This window comes from Monodon monoceros, unplaced genomic scaffold (assembly GCF_005190385.1).
Source record: "Monodon monoceros isolate NGI ecotype Baffin Bay Population unplaced genomic scaffold, NGI_Narwhal_1 Super_Scaffold_2, whole genome shotgun sequence".
NCBI classification, from domain to species: domain Eukaryota; kingdom Metazoa; phylum Chordata; class Mammalia; order Artiodactyla; family Monodontidae; genus Monodon; species Monodon monoceros.
In genome coordinates, this window is record NW_021703776.1 from 22,773,229 (window position 1) to 22,783,312 (window position 10,084).

Below are 10,084 nucleotides of genomic sequence, written 5' to 3' on the forward strand. Positions count from 1 at the left end.
AAGCTTGGGTGAAACAACTTTACCAGCTAATCAGTAGCAAAATTAAGACTAGATTCCATTCATATTTAGTAACTTCCATGGCAGTGTGCTTTCTACTCTGTAACATTGCCTCCAATTATTCTGCATTTTTCATATTTGCTTGAAAATATTTTATTAGTAATTTATTTCCAGTCTTCTAATGAAGACATTACAAATCTGAATGCAAATGTATTCATTAAATGAAAAAGGAATCCTGATGAAACCTGCTCTGCTTTGGATCGTTTTGATGGAGTATAATGTTTTAACAGTCTCTACTGTTTACTAATATGCTGAGTGAATTTACAAATTTCCTCTGTGATAGAAACATGAGTGATTTAATAAGCTCATGATAGAATGTTTAAAACTATATTCATAATTCTTTAGATATTAATTTTGTACATTAACCAGAGACACTGAGTGGAGAATATGTTTAATGGGAAATTTAAATGAAAAATGTAAACTTGGTAACTATATTATATAGACTAGACTTCTGAGGTTTATGAAAAAATCATGAATTTTTCTTAGTAGTTTGTGTAATCTGTGATGATATAATTTTTCCCCATTCTTTTTGAAATGTTTATTATATTTTATTCAATCAAAAATCAACATGTAATCAATATAAAATTATTAATGAGGTATTTTACATTTTTCCTTTTTTATTGAATTTGATATATAATGTAAAAGATTAAGGTGTACTATGTGTTAACTTAATACATTTATATATTGTAAAATATGTAGCTATATTTATTTCATTACATAATTATAGTACAATTTTGCCTTTATACATTATACTGTGCATTAGATCTCTATGGTTTATTTACTACTTACTATAACTTTGTACCCTTAAACACCATCAGTCTTACTCCACCTCCCGTCCCCTGGTAATCACCATTTTACTCTTTTTTCCACAGGTTTAACTTTTTTAGATTGCACATATAAGTGATAGCATGTAGTACTTGTCTTTGTCTGACTTATTTTGCTAAAGGTCCACCTACTCTTGTTGCAAAGGGCAGGATGTCTTTCCTCATGGCTGAATAATATTCCCTTATGTATATGTACCACATCTTTTTTACCCATTCATCCATTGATGGGTATTTGGGTTGTTTTCATATCTTGACTGTTTAGAATAATGCTGCAGTAAACATGGAAGCACATATATCTTGTCAAAATCCTGTTTTCTCTTCCTTTGGGTACATACCTAGAAGTTGAATTGCTGGATTGTATAGTAGATCTGTTTTTAATTTTTTGAAGAACCCTCATCTAATTTTCCATAGCAGTTGGGCCAATTTATATTCCTACCAACAATATATACAGGTTCCCTTTCATCACATCCTTGCCAACAACTGTTATCTCTTCTCTTCTTGGTGATAGCCGACCTAACAGGTGTGAGGTGATATCTTCTTGTGGTTCTTATTTGCTTTTACCTGATAATTATTGACATTCAACATCTTTTCATGTGCCTGTTGGCCATTTTGATGTCCTCTTTGGAAAAGTGTCTTTTTAGTTTTTCTGCCCATTGTTTAATTAGATTTTTTTCGGTGGTGGTGGTTGTTAAGTTGACTAAGTCCTTTTTATATTGTGGATATAAACTCCTTTTCCAATATATGGTTTGCAAAGATTTTCTCCCATTTTGTAGGTTGTATTTTCATTTTGTTGATGGTTTCCTTTGCTGTGCAGAAACATTTGAGTTTGATGTAGTCCCATTGGTTGAATTTTGTTTTCGTTGTTTGTGCTTCTGGTGCTATGTCCAAAAAATCATTGCCAAATGGACATATATACACTACCAAATGTAAAATAGATAGCTAGTGGGAAGCAGCCACATAGCACAGGGAGATCAGCTTGGTGCTTTGTGTCCACCTAGAGGGGTGGGATAGGGAGGGTGGGAGGGAGACGCAAGAGGGAGGAGATAGGGGGATATATGTTTATGTACAGCTGATTCACTTTGTTATAAAGCAGAAACTAACACACCATTGTAAAGCAATTATACTCCAATAAAGATGTTTGGGAAAAAAAAATCTTTGCCAAGACAATATCAAAGAGCTTCTTCCCTATTTTTATTCAAAAAGTTTAATGGTATCAGGTCTTTGTTTAAGTCTTGGATCCATTTTGAATGAATTTTTGTGAATGGTGTGAGATGGGGGTCCAATTTCATTGTTCCACATGTGTTTCTCCAGTTTTCCCAGCACCATCTGTTGAAGAGACTATCTTTTTCCCCATTGGGTGTTCTTGGCTCCCTTTTTCAAATATTAGTTGACTATGTATGCCAGAATTTAATTCTGGGATCTAAGTCTGTTATTAATTGGTGTGTTTATTTTAGTGCCAGTACTGTACTGTTTACTGTTTTTATTACTACGGCTTTATAGCATAGTTTGAAATCCATAAGTGTGATATCTCTGGCTTTTGTTTTTCTCCTCAGGATTGCTTTGAATATTTGGGGTCTTTTGTGGTTCCTCACTAATATTAGGATTGTTTCTTCTATTTCTGTGGTGGAAGCCTTTAATATTTTGACGGGGATTGTGTTGAATCTGTAGATGGCCATACTACCCAAAGCCATTTTTTAAAAATCAAAACCATTTTAAGAATATTAATTTCTTGATCCATGAACACAGAAAGCCTTTCCATTTGTTTGTGTGTTTTTTGGTTTCATTCAGCAAAGTCTTGTGTTTTTCATTGTACAGATCTTTCACTTTCTTGGTTAAATTTATTCTTAAGTATTTTATTGGTTTTGATGCTATTGTGAATGGGATAGTTTTCTTTAATTCTTTTTCAGATGTTTCACCTTTAGTGTAAAGGAATGTAACTGATTTCTGTATGTTGTATTTCCATTTTCATTTGTCACAGGGTATTTTTTAATTTCTCTTTTAATTTCTTGTTCTGTTTGGTGTTCAGTAGCATGTTGTCGAATTTCCACATATTTGTGATTTTTCTAGTTTTCTTCTTTTAATTGATTACTAGTTTCACACCTTTGTGGTCAGAAAAGATGCTTGATATGTTTTCAGTCTTCTTAAATATAAGACTTGTTTTGTGGCCTAATATGTAATCTGTCCTGGAGAAAGTTCCATGTGCACTTGAGAAGAATGTGTATTCTGCTGCTGTTGGGTGGAATGTTCTCTATATATCTAAGTTCATTTGTTCTAAAGTGTGGTTCAATTCCAATTTTTCCTTATTGACTTTCTGTCTAGATGATCTATTTACTGCTGATAGTAGGGTATTGAAATTCTCTACTGTTATTGTTGTCTATTTCTTTAAGATTATTTAGTATTTGCTTAATATATTTTGGTGCTTGGGTGTTGGGAGCATATGTATTTTAAATTGTTATATCTTCTTAATGTATGGACCCTTTTATCATTGTATAATGATCTTCTCTGTCTCTTGTTACTCTTATTGGCATGAAATATATTTTGTCTGATATAAAAATGTCCGTACCTGCCTTCTTTTGTTTTCTATTTGCTTAGAATATCATCTTCCATCCTTTCACTTGGAGCCTGTGTGTGCCTTTAGAGATGAAATGAGTCTTCTGTAGACAGCTTATAGTTGAGTCTTCTTTTTTTTATTCCTCCAGCCTCTCTGTAACTTTCAATTAATGAGTTCAACCCATTTACATTTAGGGTGATTACTGATATGTAAGGATTTACTACTGCCATTTTATCTTCTGCCTTGTGGTTAATTTTCTCTCCATTGTTTCTTTCTCCTTCCCTCTGTCTTTGTATAAGTTGGTGATTTTCTATGGTGATTTGCACGACCTCCCATTTTTTATGTTTCATGTCTCTATTCTACATTGTTTGCTTTATGGTTACCATGAGGCTTACATAAAACATTTCACAGGTAAATAGTCCTTTTCATGATGATAGCAATTCACCTTCACTCACCTATAAAGGTTTTATCCTTTTACTCTTCCCCTTTTATATTTTTGATGTCACCAGTTATCTTTTTATGCTGTGATTTCATTACCAAGTTGTAGTAGCTCTAGTTATTTTTAGTGCTCTTTTTCTTTAATATTTATGCTATAATGAAGGGTTTAATATACTATTCAAAAAAGGGTCAGTTTTCTAATTCTGTCTATCACCTTAATTAGAGTTCTGTGTACTTTTGTCTTTTCCTTTCAACTTGAAGAGCTCCTCTCAACGTTTCTTGTGAGCAGGTTTAGTGGTGGTGAACTCTCTCAGCTTTTGTTTCTCTAGAAAAGCCTTTATTTCTTCTTTATATCTGAAGGATAACTTTGCTGGATGGTCTTCTTGGCTGGAAGTTTTTATCTTTCAATATTTTGAATATGTCATTCTATTCTCTCTTGACCTATAGAGTTTCTGCTGAAAAATCTACTAGCCTAATTGAGGTTCCTTTGTAGCATATTGTCTTTTTTCTCTGGTTGCCTTTACATTTATCTTTGACTTCTGACACTTTTAATATAATGTGTCTTGGAGAAGTTCTTTTTCTGTTGAGATAATAAGGTGCTCTATTAGCTTCATGGACTTGTGTATCTAGTTTTTATCCCAGGTTTGGGAAGTTCTCAGCTAGTATTTCTTTAAATACACTTTCTGCTCTCTTCTCCTTCTGTTATATCCATTAATCTTGGCTTTCCTAATGGAGTCTGATGGTTCTTGTAGGGTTTCTTCACTTTTTAAAAATCGTAGTTCTCTCTCCTCTTCCACTTGAGTCATTTCTGTATTTGTATTCTGTATTTGTATCGAGCTCACTTATTCTCTCTTCCATCGGATCTGCTCACTCTGCAGTGTTTTTGAATGCATTCTTCATGTCATTTGAGTTCAACTCCAGAATTTGTCTGGTTCTGTTTTAGATTCCAATCTCTTTGGTAAAGCACTCTTTCTGTTTGTTAATTTTATTCCCGAAATTATGATATTGCCTTTCTGGCTTTTCTTGTAACTCATTAAATTTCTTCATAACAGCTATTTTGAATTCCTTATCAGGTAGATAGCAATATTCCACGTCTTTGGGTTCAGTTGCTGAAAAATTGTCATTTCCTTTTTGTGATACTGTATTACAATGTTTTTTCATAGTGTTTGATGGGAAGCACCTCTGTTGCCACATTTGAAGTAGCAAATACCTTGCTTAGGTAAGGCTTTGATTCTAACAATTCAACAGATTGATAATTAGGAGCCTTCCTTTTTTCCCAGAAGGTGGCACTATAGCACCAAGTCTTTGGTTTCTCTTACTGGAGCTGACTGGTTACTAAGCTTGGGAACTTGTGCATTTAAAACAAAACAAAAGAAAGAAACTGGCAGAGGGAAAAAAGAAAAAATAGAGGAAAAGAGTGCAGCAGAGTGGGGGAGGTGTGTGCTTAGCACTTGGGGTTTGGGGTGTATCGTGGCCTGGTAGTGGAATCCTTGAGTTGGGGGGTCTCAGAGGTTTGTGGGTGGTTCTTTTGCCAGAATCCCAGGGCAGACATCAGGAAATGCTTTCCTTCAGATCTTTGTCTGCCTTCTTCCCTTTCCTTTCCCTCCCCCAGTCACTGCCACTCTCTCCACAAAAAAAAAAAAACAATGGGCCTTTCCAGCTGTAGCACTAGGAGCGGGTCAACACCCACTCACCTGTTTCACACTTCACTTCTGCCAGAGGGTTGTGGCGGCCCACTGCTGGACCTACCACCACTCCCCTCATTTCACAGTGACCTCTGAGGTCCAGTCCACCAGTTTCAAGTGCACAGATGGATGTATTGCTCAGGTGTCCTGGTGTATGTTGCGCAGAGGTACTTTTTTTTGTTTCTGGTTATGGATGCCCAACTAATTGCACAATAAATCAAAGGAGTGAGCAAAAAGGAACAACTCACACCACCATGATGCTGACATCACTCTGTCCCAATTCTTAAAACCATATATTTCTCTTTCTCAACATTTTTTTTTAGTAAACACTGCGATAAGAATCTTGGAACTGTTTCTTACACTATCTCTCAATACAGACCAACCGATTATGCCAAAGATGGCTCCCTAAATGTAACTTTGGGAAGAGGGTCAATAATAAACAATTCAGGAATCTATCAGAATCCTTAATGGTCTGACATAATCCGAGGTTACATTTTTGAGCATCTATAGGAATACCACACATCCTTTGGGAAATACCCTATAAATATTGTTTTGCTCAACTGAGCAAATATTTAATATTGAAAAAATATTAAACAGTGGTATATATTTTTTTCTCCCTGGTTAGTACTTAGGGTATTGCTACTTTTCTAGTTGCCAGCTAAGAGCAGTCATAGGTTGCGACAAACAGTTACATACTGTAGAATTGATTTCTTGTGGAAGTTAAATCTCTAACAAGGGTGAGTTTCTACATAGAAGTTACTCCATCTCTACTGAAACGTGAGCCAAGGAGAGAGATGGAGATAAGGAGTTGAAGAATATTGATTCACAGGTGCTATTAGAGCTGAGTATGATGCAATTATTCAAGGAAAACATGGGAAGGACCAGAAATGTAATAGGTGAAGGGTACTTAGAAGAAACCAGAAGCCATATGGGCAGCATGAGCACCAGAAGGAAATAGTTCCTTGGTAGTCATGAGTGAAGAGTATTTCAAGAATGGATTGACCTAAAACGTAAAATGTCAAAGAGGATTAAACAGACGTTTAGCTATTATTTAGGCAGTTGGGATGTTACTATTGACCTTGCCTTTGGCCGACAAAGGCAGATTGCTGTGCATTTAACACTACATGGGAAAGTTGCTAGTCTTCAAAGAAGTTCAAGAGAAAGATAGAAATTATTTGATAGGGACCTAGGGTAGATTTAGGATACAAGAGCAGCAAATATTTTTTGTCTTAAAAGGAGAGTTGTATGTAGTTCCAAAAGGCAAAGAAGATACTTGGAGCAAATTCTGAGGAGGTGGAAGAGGTGAATGAAGATCACAAATGAAAGAGCTAACCTTGGAAAATAGGAGGCACCTCTCTCATTAAAATTTGAAGGTGGAAAAATAGGGATGGCTGAATATAAAAAATATGAGAGCAGGGGGAAAGTTTTTTTGAAAGATTATCTTGTAAAATCAACTATTAGATGAAGGTTTTTGAAGTAAGGAAAAAAGACTTGCAGATAGTACTCAAAATGGTGAATAACTGCTTTCAGAGAAAGGGATTTGGGGTGACTTAGAGTCAAAAAATAGAATTCTGGACAGTTTATGGACTGATTCAAAAAAAAGATATTTATTTGTAATGATGCTTAGTTGCATCTGATTCTCCCTGGCAGCCTGATATTTGGAGTGGAGGAGGAGATGGTTAGATTCCTCCAGAGATGGGATTATCAGGATAGTTGTGGTGGAAAGACAAAGAGACCAAGGAATTATTATTGAACTGGAGAAGTGAGGTCCTTGGAACAATTTGAATGAAACTACAAGTATTGGGACGCCAAACTAAAGATTGATTCAGGAAATTTTCTGGTATAGGTTTACCCCTGTGGAAAACTTACATCAGTACTGATTTGATCTCAAAGACTTCAACTGTAAATATTTGTTTTCTATAAACACAGACCAAAGGGAATGGAAAAATATCAAGCTCAAAATGACATCAATCATTCAACACTTTTGCTGGTGTATATATATGGTTGATGTAGAGTAATAATGTAGGAAGAATTCCATCATATACATGTTCACAACAGGGATCTAAAGCTTAATGAAATTAAAATGAAACTTTATTAAAAAGTACAAAGTCTAAATCCTAATCGCCCAGCCCCAATACAAAAGCTAAAGTAAGTCTTGGTTCAAGATAGAAAATGATATTTATATTTTATTTCTCCATGGTAGATAATTCTTAGAGGGGCAGATAAGTGTGATAGAAAATATCCTTTAAAATATTCAGCTTATTTCAGTCTTGAATGTAGCCTAAATCCAGCTGGAAATGTTATTATCTAGTTGTAGCCATTCCTTTATGTTTAATTCAATGCTATTTATAAATAAATTACTCTAAATAGGTTAATATTATCTACCTTTTGTTAAGTGAGGAAAAAATTCATTACTTTATTATTTCACATTATTATTAAATGTGTTATGCTCTAATCATAAATAGAAAAATGGTATCCATTTCGCTCCTTCAAAAGCTAACATTTGAGAGTTTTGATTTTTGACCTCGGGGACTGTTGTGAGGACTGATGGTGAGACGTGAGTAAGGGCAGGATAAACGTTGGGTTTTTAAATATTCATCTTTATTAATTCTAAATGTGCACATGATATCTTCTGGATCAAAGATAAGTTATCATTATTCACTTAAAAATAATGATTGTGTAATTCTCCACACTCTAATTTTTATCCATAGGCAACGAGATAAAAGTTAGGTATAATGTCCTATAAGTGAAATTTAAAAATTTGTATCATAGGAGAGAAACAGAGAAAAATGAATTTTCTCTCTTTATATACAGGAGAAAGAGGCAACTGCCTCCTCCTACCCTCCCAAAAGGAGAAAACAATTTTTTTGCTTCTTGGAGATGGATGAAAAGGATTCTGCGTTCTCAGCCTCCTCTTTTGGAATGTAAATACATCTCTCCGAAGGCCAGATAAGGCCAGATAAGATCCAGTGACTCTGGATTTTATGACTAAAGATGTCTTCAAGGCTCTAGGCCTCATTTTCCCTTGAAATGCAAATATGTACCCTTACAGTTAGATCAGTATCTCTGGAGTTCTCTCAGCATCTCTACAGTTGTCAACTAACTTCCCAAGTCTTACTCTTAGCTCAGGATCCCACGTTTTAGCAAAATACATGCAAAAGGCCCCAACTCTCTAGAAACACAAAAATATTTTCTCTTTCCACACAATAGGTAATCTAAGGCTATCTTGGAAAAAGTCATAAGAAGAGATTGGGAATCGTAAGTGGAGCAAGGAGGAAAATTCACTAACGGGCAGTATTCAGATATCAGTGTTCAGTTAGGTGGGATGGAGGCTGGAGTGACTGGAGTGACCTGACATGTGACACACTTGGAACATGACCTCAGGGGAATCCAGGGACAGATCGTAGACCAAAGTCCTGACATGAAAGAGCTCAGAATCTGCCATATAAGATCATAAACTGATTCATGGTACAGAAGCAGTTTTTAAGAAAATGTGCAAACTTAGAGTACTATCAAAAAATTAGGAAGAGACATGGGATAAAGACTTGGTTCCTTCTGTTATAAAATTTCTAACTTATATACGTAGATGTGGGTCATTATTCATTCAGCACTCATGGACCCTTTCTTACTGAAGACCCATGGCTCTCTTCAGTACTAGAAATTTTTATTGAATTATTTCTTTGGTAATTTCTTTCCTTCCATATCTGCCATTCCCAGTTGTTTGAATTTTCACTAATTTGTTCCTCGTCTTGTTGGATTTGTTTTCTGCTCCTTCTTGTATTTCATTTTTTCTCTCTGTTTTTTCATTCTGTGTTCTGAAAGATTCTCTTCACTGTTTGTCCCATCTTTAAAAAAAATTTCTACAAATATATATTTAAGTTACAAAATCTCACTATTATTCTATTTGTCATAGATTTTTATTTGTAGCTGATGAATGTAATATATTCACACACATACGAGGATGTTATCAGAATATTTAATCCTTTTATTTTTAAATTATCTGGTTCCTCAAAAATCATTTTTCCTGCTTTTCCTATTTGTCTACTCTTTCATATCAAAGCTTTTTTTCAAATGTCATATAACCTTTGGTTGTTAGCCATATCTGACAATGAAAAGTGTGGCTGGGAGCTCTGGAAAGTACTTGGGGATTACTAACAACTTCACTTTGGAGTGAATGGTACAGAGCCAGAAGTTATCACTAAATGCACCATCAGGAGTTTCACCCTACAGTGCTAACCTCCACTTAAGTTTCCTTGGTTCTTCCCAGACACTTCTTTTTTTAAAGAGAGATTCCTGATGATTTTTATTTAGACCTAAAACATGTGACTGTAGGTAATGTATTGAATATTATTGGAGGAAAGGGGCTTCCTTAGAGACTCCAGTTAGTTCAATTTTTAAGGCCCTAGCCCTCACTCTGGCCCTTCTTCAGCTTACGCTTTGGGTTCTGAGTTTCTCTGGAGCTCCACTTTACAGCCTCTCTCCAATTGCAGATCCCACTTAGAGTGTTTTAGGTGGAGGTTTCCTCCTCT